Below are 19,114 nucleotides of genomic sequence, written 5' to 3' on the forward strand. Positions count from 1 at the left end.
TTATAGGGCCCCTGCCCCCTTCTTCTTCAGTCCTGACAAAGGGTCTCAGCCCGAAACGTTGACTGCTCCTTTCAACAGATGCTGCCTGACCTGCTGAGTTCATCCAGCTTGTTTGTACGTCTTGATTTGACCACAGCATCTGCAGTGTACTTTGTGTTTACATAAGCAAAGTAAATGGACATTGTGGGTGAGTTTTCTCCTGCCGTATCAACTCCAGTTGGAAAATAAATTGAAGATAACATGAATTTAAACAAAGTTCAAAGTAAATTTATTATCAAAGTACGTGTATGCCACATTTTCTTGTAGGCATACACATTAAACGCATAGAATAATAACTGTAACAGATTCATTGAAACACCACACCAACTTTCAACCAGTGTGAAAAAGATAGCAAATTGTGCAAATACAAAAAGAAAGAAAGAATAATTGATAAATAAGCAATAAGTATCAAGTACATGAGATGAAGAGTCCTTGAAAATGTGTCCATAGGTTGTGGGAATAGTTCAGTAATGGGGCAAGTGAAGTTGAGTGATATTATCAACTTTAGTTCCAGAGCCTGATGGTTGAGGAGTAGGAGCTGTCCCTGAACCTAGTGGTGTGAGTCCTGAGGCTCCTGTACCTTCTTTCTGATGGCAGCGCTATGACGTGAGCAGGTCTGTGTGGTGTGGGTCTCTGATGATGGGTGCTGCCTTTCTGCAACAGTGTTTCATGGAGATGTGCTCAATGATGAGGAGGGCTTTACCCTTGATGGACTTGGCCATATCCACTACTTTGTGTAGGATGTTCTGTTCAAGGAATTTGGTGTTTCCATACCAGGCTGTGATGCAGCCAGTTAATATACTCTGCACTACACATCCATAGAAGTTTGTCAAAGTTTTAGATGTTTTGCTGAATCTTTGAAAACTTGTAAGGAAGTAGAGGTGCTGCTGTGCTTTCTTCGTAATTGCACTTATGTGCTGGGTTCAGAAAGGTCCTCTGAAATAATAACACTGAGGAATTTAAAGATGCTGACCCTCACCACGTTTAATTCCCCCCATGAGGACTGGTTTATAATCTCTGGCTTATTTCCTCTCCCGAAATCAATAATCGGCTCCTTGGTCCTGCTTACATTGAGTAAGATATTGTTGTTGTAGCACCAATCAGCTAGATTTTCAACCTTCTTACTATATACTGATATATAAGGCACTGGAGCTATGCTTAGCCACACAGTCATAAGTGTAAAGTGAGTAGAGCAAGCGCTAAGCACACAGCTTTGTGGTGCATCTGTGCTGATGGAGATTGTGGAGGAGATGTTGTTGCCAATCTGAACTGACTGGGGTCTGCAACTGAGAAATCAAGGATCCAATTGCACAAGGATGTATTGAAGCCAATGCCTAGGAGCTTATCGACTAGTTTTGATGGAGTGTGTTGAAAGAAGAGCTGTAATTGATAAAGAGCATCCTGATGTGTGCACCTTTGCTGTCCAGATTTTCCAGCGTTGAGTGAATAGCCAATGAAATTGCACCTGTTGCTCTGTTACGCAAATTTGAGTGGATCTAAGTCACTTCTCAGGCAGAAGTTGATATCTGAATAATAAATGAAACAAAAGAAATGTCATATATCATTTTACTTTTTATTACTTTATATATTTTCATATATTGCTTTATATACTATATATAATCATATATTACATTATTTTGAAATGGATGCTTTAATGCTGTTTCTTTCATCAATTTTTTATCATTTAAGTAAATAAGCTCAAATTGATTTAAAATTTGAGAGCATGTATATCTGCTTAATATGTTAAGACCACAAGACATAGGAGCAGAATTAGGCCACCTGGCCCATCAAGTCTGCTCCACCATTCAATCATGGCTGATCCTTTTTCTCTATCTCCTCCTCAACCCCAGTTCCCAGTCTTCTCCCCGTAACCTTAGATGCCATGTCCAATCAAGAACCTATCAATCCCTACCTTAAATACACCCAGTCACCTGGCCTTCAGAGCTGCACGTGGCAACAAATTCCACAAATTCACCACCATTTGGCTAAAGACATTTCTCTGCATCTCTGTTTTGAAAGGGCGCTTCTCTATCCTGAGGCTGTGCCTTCTTGTCCTCGACTCTCCCACCATGGGAAACATCCTTTCCACATCTACTCCGTCTCGGCCTTTCAACATTTGAAAGGTCTCTATGAGGTTGCCCTTCATCCTTCTGAATTCCAGTGAGTACAAACTCAGAGCCATCAAATGTTCCTCGTATGATAACCCTTTCATTCCTGGAATCATCCTTGTGAAACCCCTCTGGACCCTCTCCAATGCCAGAACATCTTTACTAAGATGAGGGGCCCAAAACAGTTCACAATACTCAAGGTGAGACCTTACAAAGCTGCAGCTTCACATCCTTGCTCTTGTATTCTAGACCTCTTGAAAGGAATGCTGAAATGACATTTGCCTTCTTCACCACCCACTAACCTTCAGGGTATTCTGCACAAGGATGCCCAAGTCCCTCTGCATCTCAGATTCCTAGATTTTCTCCTTGTTTAGAAGATAGTCCACGCACTTATTTCTACCACCAAAGTGCAAGACCATGCTTTTTCCAACATTGTATTTTATTTGCCATTTTCTTGCCCATTCTCCTGATCTGTCTAAGTCCTTCTGCATCCTACCTGTTTCCTCAACACTACCTACCGCTCCACTAATCTTCATATCACCTGCAAACTTCGCAACAAAGCCATCTATTCTATCATATAAATCATTTATATACAGCATAAAAAGAAGTGGTCCAGACACCGACCCCTGCAGAACGCCACTTAAGTATGCTGGAAAACTGGACTAAGAAGTTCATTTTAAATATAATCAGTTTGAAGTTGAAAAAAAATTACAATTGCTATTCAGATCAAGTGTCAATATTACCTGTCAGCCTGAGCAAAATAACTGAAGTACAATTGATTGTCTTCTCTACCAGCATAAAACTCTTAAACCTTTCAAGCCTCATAACTTATTTGGGAGACAGAAAAAATGTGGTGTGGGAATACTTATTATTTTACTCAAATAACTTCTGTTTCAAAAGGTAAATTCCATTGTTTTTGTTCTGATTCAATCTGGTTCAGCGTCGGTTGCTATCCAGGAAGTAGATTATCACATCTTCCATTATACTCTTGAAAATTGTGGAGTCATTTCTCATTAAATTTGGGACTTTACATGATCTGTTGCATGTTTTATGCTGTGGCTTCTATTTTTCTGCACTTGGCATTGATTATCAGATATATTTTGTTATGCAATGAAATGAAAGCATCAGATTTTCTTTTCAAAACAGTTGGTAGTTATGCACTTCCTTAGTGCTGACATATGTTTGTTTTCAATTTACTGTATGTATTTGTAAATTGAGGAACATATAATCACTCAGAAATAGTTTCAAAGTAAATGTGCATTACGATAGACCTGGTCCATGGGTTCAGATTCTAAATTGGAGAAAGGCCAATTTTGATGGTAAGAGAGAGGATCTGGCAAGTGTGGATTGGGACAGGCTGCTTTCTGGCAAAGGTGTACTTGATAAGTGGGAGGCCTTCAAAAGTGAAATTTTGAGATTACAAAGCTTGTATGTGATCGTCAGAATAAATGGTAATGATAACAGATGTAGGGAACTTTTGTTTTCAAGAGATATTGAGGCCCTGGTTAAGAAACAAAAGGAGGTGCATTGCAGGTATAGGTAGGTAGGAACAAATGCAGTGCTTATGGAGTATAAAAAATGTAAAAGAACAGTTAAGAAAGAAATCAGGATGGCTAAAAAAGACATGAGGTTGCCTTAACAGACAGGGAGAAAGATAATTCTAAGGAATTCTACAGATATGAAAAGAGCAAAAGGATTGCAAGGGACAAAATTGGTCCTCTGGAAGATCAGAATGATAATCTATGCGTGGAGCCAGAAGAGATGGGACAGATCTTAAATGCAGTTTTTGCATCGGTATTTACTCAGGAGATGTACACAGAGTCTATAGAAGTAAGGTGAAATGGCATCAACTTCATGGACTCTATACAGATTATAGAGGAGAAAGTGTTTGCAGTCTTAAGGCAAATTAGGGTGGATAAATCCCCAGGGCCCGACAAGGTGTTACCTCAGATACCACAGGAGGCAAGTGCATAAATTGCCGGGGCCCTAACAGATATTTACATCGTTCCTAGGAACTGGTGAGGTACTGGAGGATTGGAAGATAGCCAATGTTGTTACACTATTTAAAAAAGGCTCTAAAAAAACCCAGGAAATTATAGGCTGGTGAGTCTGACATCTGTAATAGGAAAAATATTGGAAGTATTTCTAAGGCACCAGATATATAAGTATCTGGATAGAAATGACTGATTAAGGACAGTCAGCATGGCTTTGTGCATGGCAGGTCATGTCTAAGCAATCTTATAGAGATTTTCGAGGACGTTACCAAGAAAGTTGATGAAGGCAAGGTGGTGGATGTTGCGTACATGAACTTTAGTGAGGCATTTGACAAGGTCCCACACTGGAAATTGACGAAGAAGGTTCCGTCACTTGGCATTTAAGATAAGGTAGTAAATTGCATTAGTCATTGGCTTTGTAGGAAAAGCCTGAGAATGGTAGTAGATGGTTGTGTCTCTGACTGGAGGCCTGTGACTAGTGGAGTGCCACTGGGTCTGTTGTCTTTTTTCTATATCAACAATATGGATGATAGTCTGGTTAATTGGATCAGCAAATTTGTGGATGACACCAAGATTGGGAATGCAAGCGAGACAGTCATGACTTGCATCAGGATCTCGACCAGCTGGAAAAATGGACTGAGAAATGGCAGACGGAATTTAACGCAGATAACTGTGAGGTGTTGCACTTTGATAGGGTTAACCAGAGTAGGTCTTAAATAGTGAATGGTAGGGCACTGTCAATTGTGGTAGAACAAAGGGATCTGGAAATACAAGTATACAATTCATTGAAAGTGGCATCACAAATTGATAGAATGCAAAGAAAACTTTTAGCACATTGGCCTTCGTAAATCAAAGTATTGAGTATAGGAGATGGGTTGTTATGTTGAGGTTGTATAAATCATTGAAGAGGCCTAATTTGGAGTCTTGCATGTAGTTTTGGTTACCTACTTGCAGGAAAGCTGTAAATAAGGCTGAAAGAGTACAGAGAAAATTTACAAAGATGTTGCTGGGTCTGGAGGACCTGAGTTACATGGACAGATTAACTATGTTAGGACTTTATTCCTTAGAATGTAGAAGATTGAGAGGAGATTTGATAGAGGTATACACAATTATGAGGGACATAGGGTAACTGCAAGGCTTTTTCTATTGAGGTTGGGTGGGACTACAGCCAGAGTTATGGTTAAAAGTGAAAGTGAAAAGTTTAAGTGGAACATAAGGAGAAACTTCTTCAGTCAGAGGGTCGTGAAAGTGTGGAATGAGCTGCCAGTGTAAGTAGTGTGTGTGAGCTGTATGTTAACATTTAAGAGAAGATTTTGAGTGGTACTTGGATGGTAGGGGTATGAAGGGCTATGATCCTGGTGCAGGTTGATGGGAGAAGGTAATTTAAATGGTTCAGCATGGACTAGATGGGCTGAACAGCCTGCTTCTGAGCTGTACTTTTCTATAACTCTATGACTCGATGACAGCTTCTACCCACCCTTATAAGACTATTAAACAGTTCCCTTAGTCACAAAATATGGACTCAACCTCACAATCTACCTTATGATCTTACACTTTATCATTTACCTCCACTGCATTTTCCCTGTAGCTGTTACAGTTTATTCTACATTTTTTTTACCTTGTTCTACCTCAGTGCAATAGGTAATGAACTGATCTGTATAAACAGCATGCCAGACACAATTGATTTATGAGGCTGCATTCCAGGTGGTAGACACCAGGAATGTCTGTCAGAAAAGGGGATGGAAGCTAACACAATAACAACATTTAAGAGGAACTTAGACAGGTACAAGAACTGGCAGGGAAATGGAGGTACATAGACCATGTGCAGGCAAATTTGATTAGTTTAAGTGGCATTGACAGTTAGCACAGACATCATGGGCTGAAGGGCCTGTTTCTCTATTGCACTGCATCCAATGTTCTGCTTGCTGTCTGCTAACATGATAACTGAAAACAGGAAGCATTGGGAACACTCAACCTGTCAAGCAGCATCTGTAGTAACAGAAGCAGTTATTATTTCAAGTCAAACAGCCTGTAATCCTTTAAAACCATTATGTGTTTGCAACACATAGAAATGCTTCTGGAACAAGGTTAATAAACATCAGGAAGCTAAAACTCACTCTAGCCCAAGGGATAAATAGGAAAATATAACTTAAATGCCAAAAATTGCACAGCCTTGTCTCTTATATAATTGCAGCTCTCCATTGATCAGGTTCGACCATGGGTGTTGTGTCCTAGCTGCCTATATTGCTGGTGCTCTGGCATCTGCTGATACTCAAGCCAGTGCACAAGCCAAGACTGTATATCAAAGTTTATCCTCCCCATATACCTCCTCCCAACTGCAATTCATCGAAAGCTATTAAACGTCACACATTTGTGATTATTGAGCCTGCCCTAGATGTTTCAGAGCTCTATTGATGACAATCACCAGATTGTAATGGCATCTACTTCAGATATATAAAAAAACAACAGTTGAGAAATGGCTATTATCATTTGTTTATTCACACATAAATCTCTGGTGACCACACCAGTGTTAATGCTAGCACTTGTGACTCATTGTTTACAGTTTATGGTGCTGTTTGCTAGAACTTTATGAGCTGTCATATAAGGAGCCATAGATTTTCACCTCTCTGCCATTTCATGGATCAGCATTAAACTGTGGCATATATAAGGAAATACTAGTCATTTTTAAGTAATTTATAAATTTGATACAAGTATCAAATCAGAATGTGGGATTTCAATGGATACAAATAATGCAACATTTATAAAGTGTTTTTGCTATATACTAAATCGTTAACAATAATGTACAGCTTTAAATACCTTGCTGCTCTTAGAAAAGAGACTCAACTACATTCTTCTTTATAAACAATGAATGGATCTGTGATACTCTGCACCTGTGATGCCAATAAGGGATATGTTACAGGTTCATATGTAAGCACAACTGACTTCAGTTTTGTCTTTAGGATGAAAGGAAGAACTATTGACCTTTTTCATCTTAATGGTGCTTGGGAGATGACATTGGATAACCTAGGAGAAAATATAGTAGTGAAGCACCTTCAATGACTCACTCTGAGATGTAAAAGTGAGGTATCGGCTTTTATTGACTGGAAGAAGGAATGAGCAGTGAGTGACTACCATACTACATCCTGGAGACTGAGAGGGTGGGCTCAGACCTCCATCACCTTTATATAGGGGTCTGTGGGAGGAGCCACAGGAGCAGTCATCAGGGGGCGTGTCCAGACAGGTATATGTAGTTCACCACAAGTAGATTGTATCTAAGAACCCTCAGTTAAGTATATGAATGTGCAAAGAATAGAGGAATAGTGACACTGTGCAGGCTGAAGTATTGGTTTAGTTAGCTCTTTACATATAAGTTAATTATTTTGGCATTGATGGGTTCAGGCAAAAGACCAGGTTGCCATGGACTCGTTAGACTGTTTCAGTGCTGTAGTACTCTATTATGACTCAATGATTCTATGACAACGTTGTCCGTTTAAGGGCCTGTTCCTTTGCTGTACTGTTCTATGTTCTAGTAGATTGCAATCACTCTGTGATAGTGATATAGAGAATTCAGCTGGTGGGTGGGATACTAATTGAACACCTTGCTGTGTCCTGGATGTTGTCTTGCTTCCTGTATCTGGATCAAGTGGGTGGAAAAAATTCCATCACTTCTTTTGACTTGTGGTTTGTAAACGGTAGAATGGATTTTGGATGTGAGAAGTAAGCTAGTTGGTGTAGAGTATCCAATTTATGACCTACTCATACAGCCGTAGTACTTGGTTGGTACAGGTGACTTTCTGGTGAGTCAGTGGTGACCCAGATAAGGATGATTTTTGGGAAATCAGAGGTGGAAACCCTACTGACAATTACAAACAGATATTTATTCACTCTCTTGTTGAAGATAACCATACATTTTATAACTTATATTTGTCACTTAATGGGCCATGCTTGAATGCTGTCTAACACTTGCATTATACAAGCATGCTCTGCTTCATTTACTGCAAACTTGTCAATGGAATTTGGCAGAGAAACTTTAGAGCAGGAGGACTGCATTCAGCCCTTCAAGCCTACTGTAACGTTTAACATGATTGTGATTGATTATTCAGATTCAGTGCTCATTTCCTTCTTTCTCCACATGCTACTTTACTACTTTAGATTTTAGAACTGCATTTAACTTCTTCTTGAAGAGATTTAGTGATTCAGCATCAAATGCTTTCAGTGGTAAAGGATCAGTCCTTCAGTGAAGAAATTTCTCCTCAACTCAGGCCCACAGTCTTAGGGTGTGACCTTCAGTTTCTGAATCTCTCTGGGAGCATCTCTCTGCATCAGGATTTTTATGTTTCATTGATGCCCGCAACATTCAGCTGAGCTCTGTTGAAGGTAAGCTCAATCATTCTAATATCTCTGCATTTTTTAGCCCTGTCTCCCCATAAATCAGTCTGCCTAGACTTTGCAGCTTTTCATCATTGCAAGAACATTTATGCTCAGATAACAAGATTAAACCACCACACAGCACTCAAGTTGTGATTTCTCAAGGGCTCGTACAAATGCAGTAAGACATTCCTGTTCCAATACGCAATTCCTCTTCTTTCACTTGAATGCTTACTTTCACCAACTAGTGAACGAAGTCTTGATGTACTTCCCCTTTTCCTAATCTATTGCTGTTCAGGTAATTATCTAACTTCCTACTTTTGCCGCCATATTATGGCGCATCTGCCATTTGTATACTCATTCAACCTGTTCAAATCCCACTGGAACATCTCTGCATCTCTGGTCCTGTGATGGTGTAATCCATCCAGTTTGTGTTGATCCCACCAACCCCAGAACATTATGCAATTTTCAGCAAACATCCCTACTTTTGAATTTACCAGGGAAAGAAGGTCACTTATGAAGGAATTGAAGATGTTTGGGTAGAAGACACTGAGGAAGTCCTGCAATGATGTCATGAGGCTGTGATGACTGACCTCTGAAAAGCATCAACCATATTCTATTCTGTAAGGAATAAGTCCAACATCCAGAATTGATTGTGCTTGATCTTCATTGTGTTCAGTTTTACAGGGCTGCTCAATGCCACATTCAGAAGTAAGATGCCTTAATTTCAGAAATAGTTGTTCTTACTTCTCCAGAGGCAAAAAGTCCATAACTGGTGAGGTCAAAGATCAAAGTTGACAAGTCTGGAAGACAAAGCCCAAAGGTTGAAATCCAAGTGTCCAGGCCTAATGTTTGAGAGTCTGAGGCCAAGGACTCTGAGGTGGTCTGTCTGGGGATTGGAGGCCTGTCCATATGTGTGAGTGAATGCATTGGGGGGAAGGCAGAAATGGAGGAAAGGAGCTTGTTTGCTGATGTTGTTCTGCGAAACGTTGTGGGGAGGCTATGTAGGTGCTGAAATATTAGGCAACACTTGTGGGTTGTCCCAGCATATCCTTAGGTTGTATTGGTTGTTAAAATGAACGACACATTTCACAATATGTTTCAATATATATGTGATAAATTAAACTGAAACCGAATCACCTCTAAACTGGAGTGGTGGTAACCAAGGCACTGAATCATCCCGACAACATCTAAACTGATCAAAGCAGAGCAGATTATTCATGACTGAATGTTTCTTGATAGCATCATGATAAGACTTTCACCACTTTGATGATGATTGAGAGTGAACTAATTGAGTGGTGGGTCTGTGTTTATCCAGTTCCAGTTGAACAGGGTCAATCTAAGCCATTTTCCACATTGTCAGCTGGATGCCAATATTCTAACTGTTCTGGAACATCTTGGCTAGAGATATCACTGGACTTCAACACTTCTCCTTCTTCGGTTGTTCATTGAAATCCAATGACAACATCCACTCGATCTTTGATGACTATACAGTCCTATCCTGGACCCACAAGCTCTATTGCTAGTGGGACATGTATATGTGGTAGTGGTGGTAGTGATGGAAACCATGGCTGCATTTCTCCTGGCTCTCTTCTGCTGTCTAAGTGTTATACGGCCAGCTACATCATGGTGGATACTCAGCTGGAGGACCGAAGAAGCGCTATAAGGATCAGATGAAGAATGCTTTAAGGAAGTGCAAGATCAGACCTGAGGACCTGGAGGATGTTGCTGTTGACTTGGTGACAGCTGTGTAGGGACGGGGTTTGTATTCTGGAGATGGAAGGGACTTCAATACTATACTGTAGATGTTGTCAGCTCTCATAGCCTTTGCTGTATCAAGTATTGTCACAACTTTCGTAAGGTGAAACATGATAACATCCATTTTAATTTCTTGGCATGTGTCTAATTTACTAGTCTGAGGAGACATAGGTGTCAGATGCATATCAAAAGATTTCACTTCCCACACAACACTCCTTTGGTGCATTGCAGCAGGATTTAGCACCTATTATCCTGGAAGCAACTGTTGTTGGTCACAGTAAGGAGAACCTTTCATTGCACATTGCTGCTCTGGGGAACCTCGTTAAGGTAAGCGCCATATTTATCTATACATTCTTCAACTCCACCCATCATGTCATATTTCAACCCCCTTCATAATCTTGCCCCAGACTCTCATCAAACTCCCTGCATCTCAACACTCTAATTACCTAAAGACTTCCATGGAAATCTAGATTGTCATCTCCAAGTGCCAGATATAGTAAATAACCTAGTATGTAATATAACTTGCAGCTCTAACCTGACTAAACCTCGGGCGAATCTTGCATCTCAAACTGTGTGGCACTCTTCAATATTCCACCAGAGACTATTTTTTAAATACTTAGAATTTTTGAATTGTGAGTTGAATCCAAAACCTTCTGACTCAAAAACAAGAAGAACACATTGAGTCATAGCTGACACATGGCTTGAGGTAACAACTGCCTGTTGCTCATGCAAGTGTTGCTTAGATCTTAGACTCTTGAAAAACACCAAGAGTCTTTGTGTGCCTTCTCATACTATCAGCAAGCTCAATAAGTCATGCAGTGTCAAAGAAAGTGCAAATAAGAGAAACAGGAGCAAGCAAAGGCCAAGTGACCTCTTCAGTCCATTCTGTCATTCAGTAAGATCATGGCAGAAATGCTGTATCATCTAACAAAAGGTATTCTTACCTTTTTTAAAATATGTTGTTTCAAAGGGAAGTTTTGACAGGCATAATGTTACTAACATTTAATTTAGAAATCTGTATCTGCACATAATCTCAGTTGCTCACTTCTTTCAACTATTAACTTGTGTTGGGAAGAAAGTCCACAAACGTTCTGTGCCAGGTCTAGTAAATAATCTAGTACTGTATACAGTATAACTTCTTAAACTGAACAAAGTAGTTTTGGATTCATAAAATTAACCTTGGCAGTAAACTAAAATTAGATATTCAATAGTGACAGTGCATTAATATTAATATTTTTTTCTCTGTTAAGGGAAATCAATGGAAATAGGTAACTTTAGAAAAGGAATTCTATTTCAAAGTGCATCTTAACTTTTACAAGTGATGGAACTTATCAAACATTGTAGCAGTTCAAAAATATATTGACTGAAATGATCAAAAACATAATAGAAGAATAAAAATATGACTGCACATAAAGTCAGGAAAAAAATTAAAGAAGAAAGGTGTCTGCAATAGTCAAGCCATCAAGATGTTCTGAGTTACAATGTCTGTCCACCTTGGCATTCTTAAGGGGAAAAGCCAAAGGTTCTATGGCACTCAGATAAACAGGATCTAGGTTAAAAATCAACAAGAAGTGTGGTACCTTCTGCTTTACAGAAAGACCACTCGACAACTTGATGGCCAAAAAAGCATCTTTATCTGGGACGGCAAATGATATTTACAATACAAAGGCTTCCAGGTACCTCATGCAGCCTGGGTGGAGGAACTATATACAATACATACTGGGAGTAAAAGAGCGGAAGTAAAGACCCCGCCAACCCCGGATCCCGCCTCTTGCTACCAACAGCTCCCCGATTAGTATTAACTTACTTTTAATAATACTCACATTACAACAAGCAGCCTTGAGAAAAAAGCAGTGTTTCCTTCATTTGTAATTAGATGGGGGCACGAAGAGCATTCATCAATCCAAACATTCAGAAAGATCAACAGATCTCTCTGTCACCCTACTTTGGTAAGCTGATTGGAATCAACTCAAAGGGCTTCAAGGCGCATTGTACCTGGCCAGTGCAGTGACGAATGTGAACAGATAATTGCAAATCCAATCCCATGAGGCTTTATTAAATTATTCAGATTCATAAAGGTGTATTTGTCACTTGCATATGGTTTTGTCTTCATCCTTACAACAAGGTAGCCATTAGTTGGATTCCAACAGCATGTATTTCTCTGTCTCCGTCATAAGAAGTATCTCCATCCAATAAAAATGATAACAGCTTCTTTCACAGACTCCTTGAGTTGAATGGCTAACTCTGCTCCTATGTCCCATAAAAAAAGGACAGAATTAAATAAAATAAACAATGTTTTTTGGAGGAAGAAATTGAAGAATTAATAAAGATAGATAAAGAAACAGCAGAGATTCTAGATATTTCTTTAAATCAGTTTCATGATGGAAGACACAGAGCGACGGAAGGTGAGAGAGACCTGATTGAGGTGCATAAGATGATTTGAGGAATTAATTGTGTGGATAGCCAGAGGCTTTTTCCCAGGGCTGAAATGGCTAACATGGGGGGGGGGGGCATAGTTTTAAGGTGCTTGAAAGTAGGCATGGAGGGATGTTAGGGGTAAGTTTTTCGCACAGAGATTGGTGGGTGCGTAGAATGCAGTGCCGGTGGCGGTGGTGGAAGTGGATACAATTGGGTCTTTTAAGAGACTCTTATATAGGTACATGGAGCTTAGGAAAATAGAGGGCTATGCGGTAGGCTAATTCTAGGCAGTTTCTAAAGTAGGTTACGTTGTTGGCACAACACTGTAGGCCGAAGGACCTGTAAATGTGCTGTAAATTTCTATGTTCTGTATCGAGGTGGCACAAAGCAGAATGCAGAATATTATGCTCGAGTTATAGAGAAAAGACAGTGCAGGTAGACAATAAGGGACAAGTACCATGTACAAGCTAAATTGTGAGGTCTAAGTTCAAGAGTAATTAAACTAGAGCCTGATTTCCTCTGGCCCCCTCAGCCTGCATGTTAAGTTGACCACAGAGAAAGTAGATGCATTGGTTCTATTCTACCAAATTTTCCTGTATTATGGAGAAGTTCCAGTGGATTGAAAAAGTATAATTATAAACCAGCATCCAAGAAGGAGAGAGACAAGAGGCAAGAACAAAGGCTAGTTAGCCAAGTATCTAGTTTGGAAAAAATCTAGAATCTAATACTAAGAAGGTAATGACAGGAAATCTAGAAAATTATAAAACCAGAAGAGCCAATATAGCTTTATACAATGGAAATCGATAAATTTCCTGAAGTTTGCTAAGGATATAACAAACAGGATGGATAAAGGAGAATAATATATATGAACTTCTAAAGCTCATTCAATAAGCTGCCAAATACAACATTACCATTTCATGGTAAGAATACATGGGTTTGTGAATAATAACACAGTAGCATGAATAACAGACTGGCTGACAAACTGACAACAGAGAGTCACTATAAATGGGTCAATTTGAAAGGGCAGAGCAATATTGGCATGGACTTACGAAAGGAAAGTCATCATTCACTAATCTACTGGATTTTTTGAATTTGTGACAATGGATTATAGTTGTGACAAAATAGAATAGGTAAGTGGAAATCAGTGATGTAATGTAATTAGCTTTATAGGAGGCAGTTAAACATTGAACACTGATACTGATTGATTGCTTAATAGACAAAAAGCAAAGAATGGGTATAAACTGATCAGTTCCAGGTTGATAATCTGTGACTAGAGGTGTATCATTTTCACTTTTGTTTGAGACCCAGTTGTTTACAATTTTATATCAGTAAAGTTCCTGCCGAAGGGTCTCGGCCCAAAATATTGACTGTACTTTTTTCCATAATGCTGCCTGGCCTGCTGAGTTCCTCCAGCATTTTGTGCGTGTTGCTCGGATTTCCAGCATCTGCAGATCTTCTCTTGTTTGTGAGTGGGGTTGAGGAATCAAGTTTGCTGATGTTGTTAACCAGCTCCTGCCCTTCATGTGTTACTTTGGTACTAGGCCTGGCAGAACAATTTCTACTGACAGGATAAGGGGCAAAAGCAGGTTACTAGCACCTTAAAACCAATCATTTCAGACAGATTGCGTCAGCCATGGTTGGCAGCTCCTCTAGGAGAAGGAAAACAAATCTCAAATCTCCGCTGCCTTGAGACAATACCCACTCATGGGAAGGCCTTGGGGATAAACCCCAAGGTAAAATCTGCAGCTGGAGTCCTTACGGCAGTCCTACATTGAGTTTAATGCTGACTGGCAACTCCTGCAATATTACTGGTGCCAAAATGTATTGGTCTCTGCCGTTCCTTTGGATTCATCAGCTGCATGTGGTGGCTGGGTGGGGGGAGTCTGTTCCATGGCCAACAGCTTTCTCTCCAGATCATACTGCCCTGGCTTGCACGGAACCAGAGTCAGAATCAGGGTTATTATCATCGACACGTGACATGAAATTTGTTAACTTAGCAGCAGCAGCAGTTCAATGCAATACATAATCTAGCAGAGAAAAAAAAATACATAATAAGTAAACAAGTAAATCAATTACATATATTAAATAGATTAGAAATGTGCAAAACCAGAAATACTGTATATTAAAAAAAAAGTGAGGTTGTGTCCAAAGATTCAATGTCCATTTAGGAATCGGATGGCAGAGGGGAAGAAAAGGGCATGCCCTGGGTGCTGGAGGTCCTTAATAATGGACGCTGTCTTTCTGAGACGCCACTCCCTAAAGATGTCCTGGGTACTTTGTACGCTAGTACACAAGATGGAACTGTCTAAATTTACAACCTTCTGCAGCTTCTTTCGGTCCTTTGCAGTAGCCCCTCCATACCAGACAGTGATGCAGCCCATCAGAATGCTCTCCATGGTAAGACACAACATCCATGCATGACCCTGATCAACTGAGTGCATACAATGATGCCAAGCTAGTTGATGATAGAGTAGCATTTGGGTACATAGGTAATGTGAATGAGTGAGAACACTCAAATAAAAGGTCATCAACCTTATTGTGCATTTTTTAAAAATAGTGGATAATCATGATGTTGAAAAGGACTTAAGTGAGCTTGTACATAAATTACTGAAAACCAGCATGCAGTTGCAACATGCAAATTGGAAGGCAAACAGTACATATTATAAACCTTACATATCATTTGAATGTAGGAGTAAAGTAGTCCAACTGTAATTTTAAATGTTCAGTCATGGCAACTGCTCAGAAAAATTGAATTAGAGCTCTTCTAATCCAAAGGTCACACCATTGATAATGCAACTTCTTGTCTCACAGGTTTATAACTTTTTGGAATTCTCTATCACAGAAGGTAGAAGCATTGAATATATTCAATGCAGATACAGTCAAACATTTGAACTATAAAGAAATCAAGGGGTAAGAGAGGAGAACAGGATAGTAGAGTCAAGGCCTTGATTGTATTCACCATGATTTTATTTAATGGTGGACCAGAGTCAAGAGCCCATTGTCCTAAGCTTGCTGCCATTTTGTACATCCTGTAACTGTGCTGTATCTCTAGATAGAAAGTGAAATAATATTTTTATATTCTTACAGAAGTTGACTGGAGGGGAAATCTGATGGTGTTCTCATTATCTGTGGGCTGAGGCCTCAGCACAAAATAATTCTTGGTTCACATAGCAACAAACAATCTGCTGGAGGAGCTCAGCAGGTTGAGCAGCATCTATGGGGAGTTTGAACTGTCTACATGTTGGGTTGAGACTCTGCATTAGTCCTGATTCCAGCATTGCAGTCTCTTGTGCCTTCATATTTCACATATATTGATGTGAACTGCATGACAGCCAATCCATCAGTGTTAATAGGTGTTCTGGTCACTAAAGAGCTGTACATCAGATTATGTAACAGTTGGTATCACTTGCACATTAATTGCACAGATTATTATTATTTGTTCATGCGCAAATGTATCATGCTTTCAACAATGTATTACTCATAGATTCTAAAGTCAACCTTATGAACCGCATCTCCAGAGCTCAGCCACATAGAATGTAATCATTAACAGCGGTGTCTGATGACAAATTAGGAGCAATGCTTAAGTAATTATGTGACAGCCTCCCCCCCAAGCTCTGATTATAAATTTGCTCACTTCAAAAGTAACCAAAAGCCCTATTTAAAACATGCTGAAATTCATGAGATAAGCTTTCAGTTTATTAGATTTTTCTGCATCCAATGGTCATTGAATGTTTCTTATATTCTAATATCACAGGTTAAATCCTATCTGGTTCCCTTGCCATGCCCTTTGTCCACAAACATCCACATGATGTAAAGAGGCAGATCACTAATGAAGAATATAAGAATAAATGCTGCATTGATATTTACATTACACTACACTACACTTTATAAATCATCTGCAATGCAAGAACTGTCTCTTTATTTTGTCAAGATCTTTCCAAGCTCAGCTCCAAAAACCAGACCATGGGGATACTTCACTTGAATTGAAAAGACAGTTCTAGCAACAAAGTAAATATGGTGCAGTGTAATATGCCCTTTTCTTTTTGAATCCAATAAATCCCTTTTTTTAATTGGAAAAAAAAGCATTTCAGGCAAAAGGCTGAAAAATCTACAGCAGGTCTGCAGGTACAAATAGCATGATAATAGAATCCTAGAGTGCAATTGTATATCTTCCGTTCATTTTCAAAATACATAAATGTTTGCAAAGCATATTAATTTGTTAAATTCAGAGGGCTGCATGGAAACTTTTTTTTAGTCTCAGATGACTTGTAGGGGATGAATCTTTAAAATTATATTTCTCAACAGCTTACGTGGGGACATCAGATGGCCTCTTGCTTGAACTTTATGAGAGCCTTAGGTACTCATTTGTAATTTCTTATATGCACTGTCAAATTTCTTTAGCAGTGAACCTGTAAGGAAAGATGGTGCTTACTATGCATAAGGTGTAGCACTGCCAAATAAAATAAAAGACCATCTGAAGGTTGTGGGTGTCATAAACAGCTTGAGCAACAGAATATGGATTCATGTGTTTGGTAGGCTGCGTCAGAAATGTAGGTGGCTCATAAGTTAATGTTAAAACAGTCTTAAGTCTGTATTATAGAGTCATTGAGTCATAGAACACTACAGGACAGAGCGAGGCCCTTTGGCCCATCTGGTCTGTGCTGAAGTATTAACTTCAATCTCGTAAAAATGCTTTGCGATCCAGTTAAGGCATTTCCCCAAACAGCTGTTAAGTAACATGAAATATACCAAAAAGATATAAAACCATGGAACAATTAGATACATCTGAGAAATCAGTGAAATGTATATCATCTGAAACTTTCTTTTTTTTTCTTTCAGTTATTTATTCTCATTGAAGAGAGTGGATTCACTGAAACAGTCCAGTGGAGAGATTCCCTAATGGAACTGCAGGAAACGTGCACAGCTCTGCTACACTCCATGAGGAATCCAACTTCAGAGAGCTGTCAAAATTACAGCAGTAATAACTTGCTCAGGACTCCTGATGTTCCTGACAGTTACCGCAGTAACTGCTCCATCTGGAACTGGCTGAAGTTTTGAGGAGCAGAAACTTAGGTACCAATACTCACTGTTGAATTTCTTCATTCAGAGACAAGGGTCCTAAATTGAAATGAAGGAAGCCATCGTGGTAGGAAGCAAATGTAGCTATGGAACATTTACTTACAAGTTTGATGGCAGATTATCAATGGCAAACATATTAAGGAATGTGTTGATGAGCTACAATTGTTTATTCATTCTGTCACAATGAACAGGAATGTTACCTCAACTCAACCAAATTACAAGTTCAAATTTCAAGGTTCAAGTTTAATTATTATTCAACCATATCTGAATATAACCAAACAAATCAGGCTTTCTTCTGGGGCCAAGGTGCAAAAGTCTTTACCAGTCGTACACGGCATATTGCACAAATAGCACATATGGCTACAATTTCAGAAAAACTATCACGAGAGAGAAAAACATAATAATATCGCCCAGGTCCCTGAGTCGTCCTGGTTGAGCTAGTACCTCTACTAAGTGAACACCAGAGGGCAGCACTGAGCAATCAACAAGTGAAATTAGAGAAAGTGCTCAAAGTCAAAGCACATGTGTTAAATGTAAGGAGACGTATAAATTAATCGGAGAGAGGTGAGAGAGAGCAATAAACCAAGGACACTGAAAAATTTAAAAATTCACTAAGGATGACCAAGCAATAATTAAGATGGAGGAAAATTAGATTATGTGAGTAAGCTTGCAGGAGGCAACTCCTTTGTGGACTCCATCTACACTTTTCACCATCTTGGAAAAGCAGCTAACAAAATCAAAGACTACACAAACTCTGAATATTCTCTCTTCTCACTCCTCTCATTTGGCAGAAGATATAAAAGTCTGAAAGAACATATTCTGAGCACAATGACAGCTCCTCCTCTCCCACTTTTAAATGAGTAGTGAACAGTCCTTAGTATAAGATGGATTGTTGACCACACAATCGACCTTGCTGTGGCTTTGCCCATTTTAGTCTACCTACACTGTACTTTCACTGTAACTTCTATTGTGTTTCCCTTGTAATACCTGATGTATCGATATGATGAAATGATCAGTGTGCATGATATATAAAACAAGGCTTTTCACTGTGCTTTAGTATATGTCAAATCAATCCAGGCACTCTTTCTTTTTTTTTCTTTCTTTCTTTTTTCTATAGGGATGTTAGGGGGGAGGGGTTAAGGGGAGGGGGGAAGGGTATATATATATTTTTTTCATATGTTTTCTTTTATTTCTGCAATTATTTGAAAACTCAATAAAAAAAGTTTATAAAAAAAAAGAGAGAGATATGTGTCAGAGAGCTTCTATATGCAGACGACTCAGCCCTGGTTGCTACTGATGTTAATGTGTTTCAAGAAATTGTAGACTGCTTTGTGTTTGCTGCCACTCTTT

This window comes from Hemitrygon akajei, chromosome 1 (genome assembly GCF_048418815.1).
Source record: "Hemitrygon akajei chromosome 1, sHemAka1.3, whole genome shotgun sequence".
Classification (NCBI taxonomy): Eukaryota; Metazoa; Chordata; class Chondrichthyes; order Myliobatiformes; family Dasyatidae; genus Hemitrygon; species Hemitrygon akajei.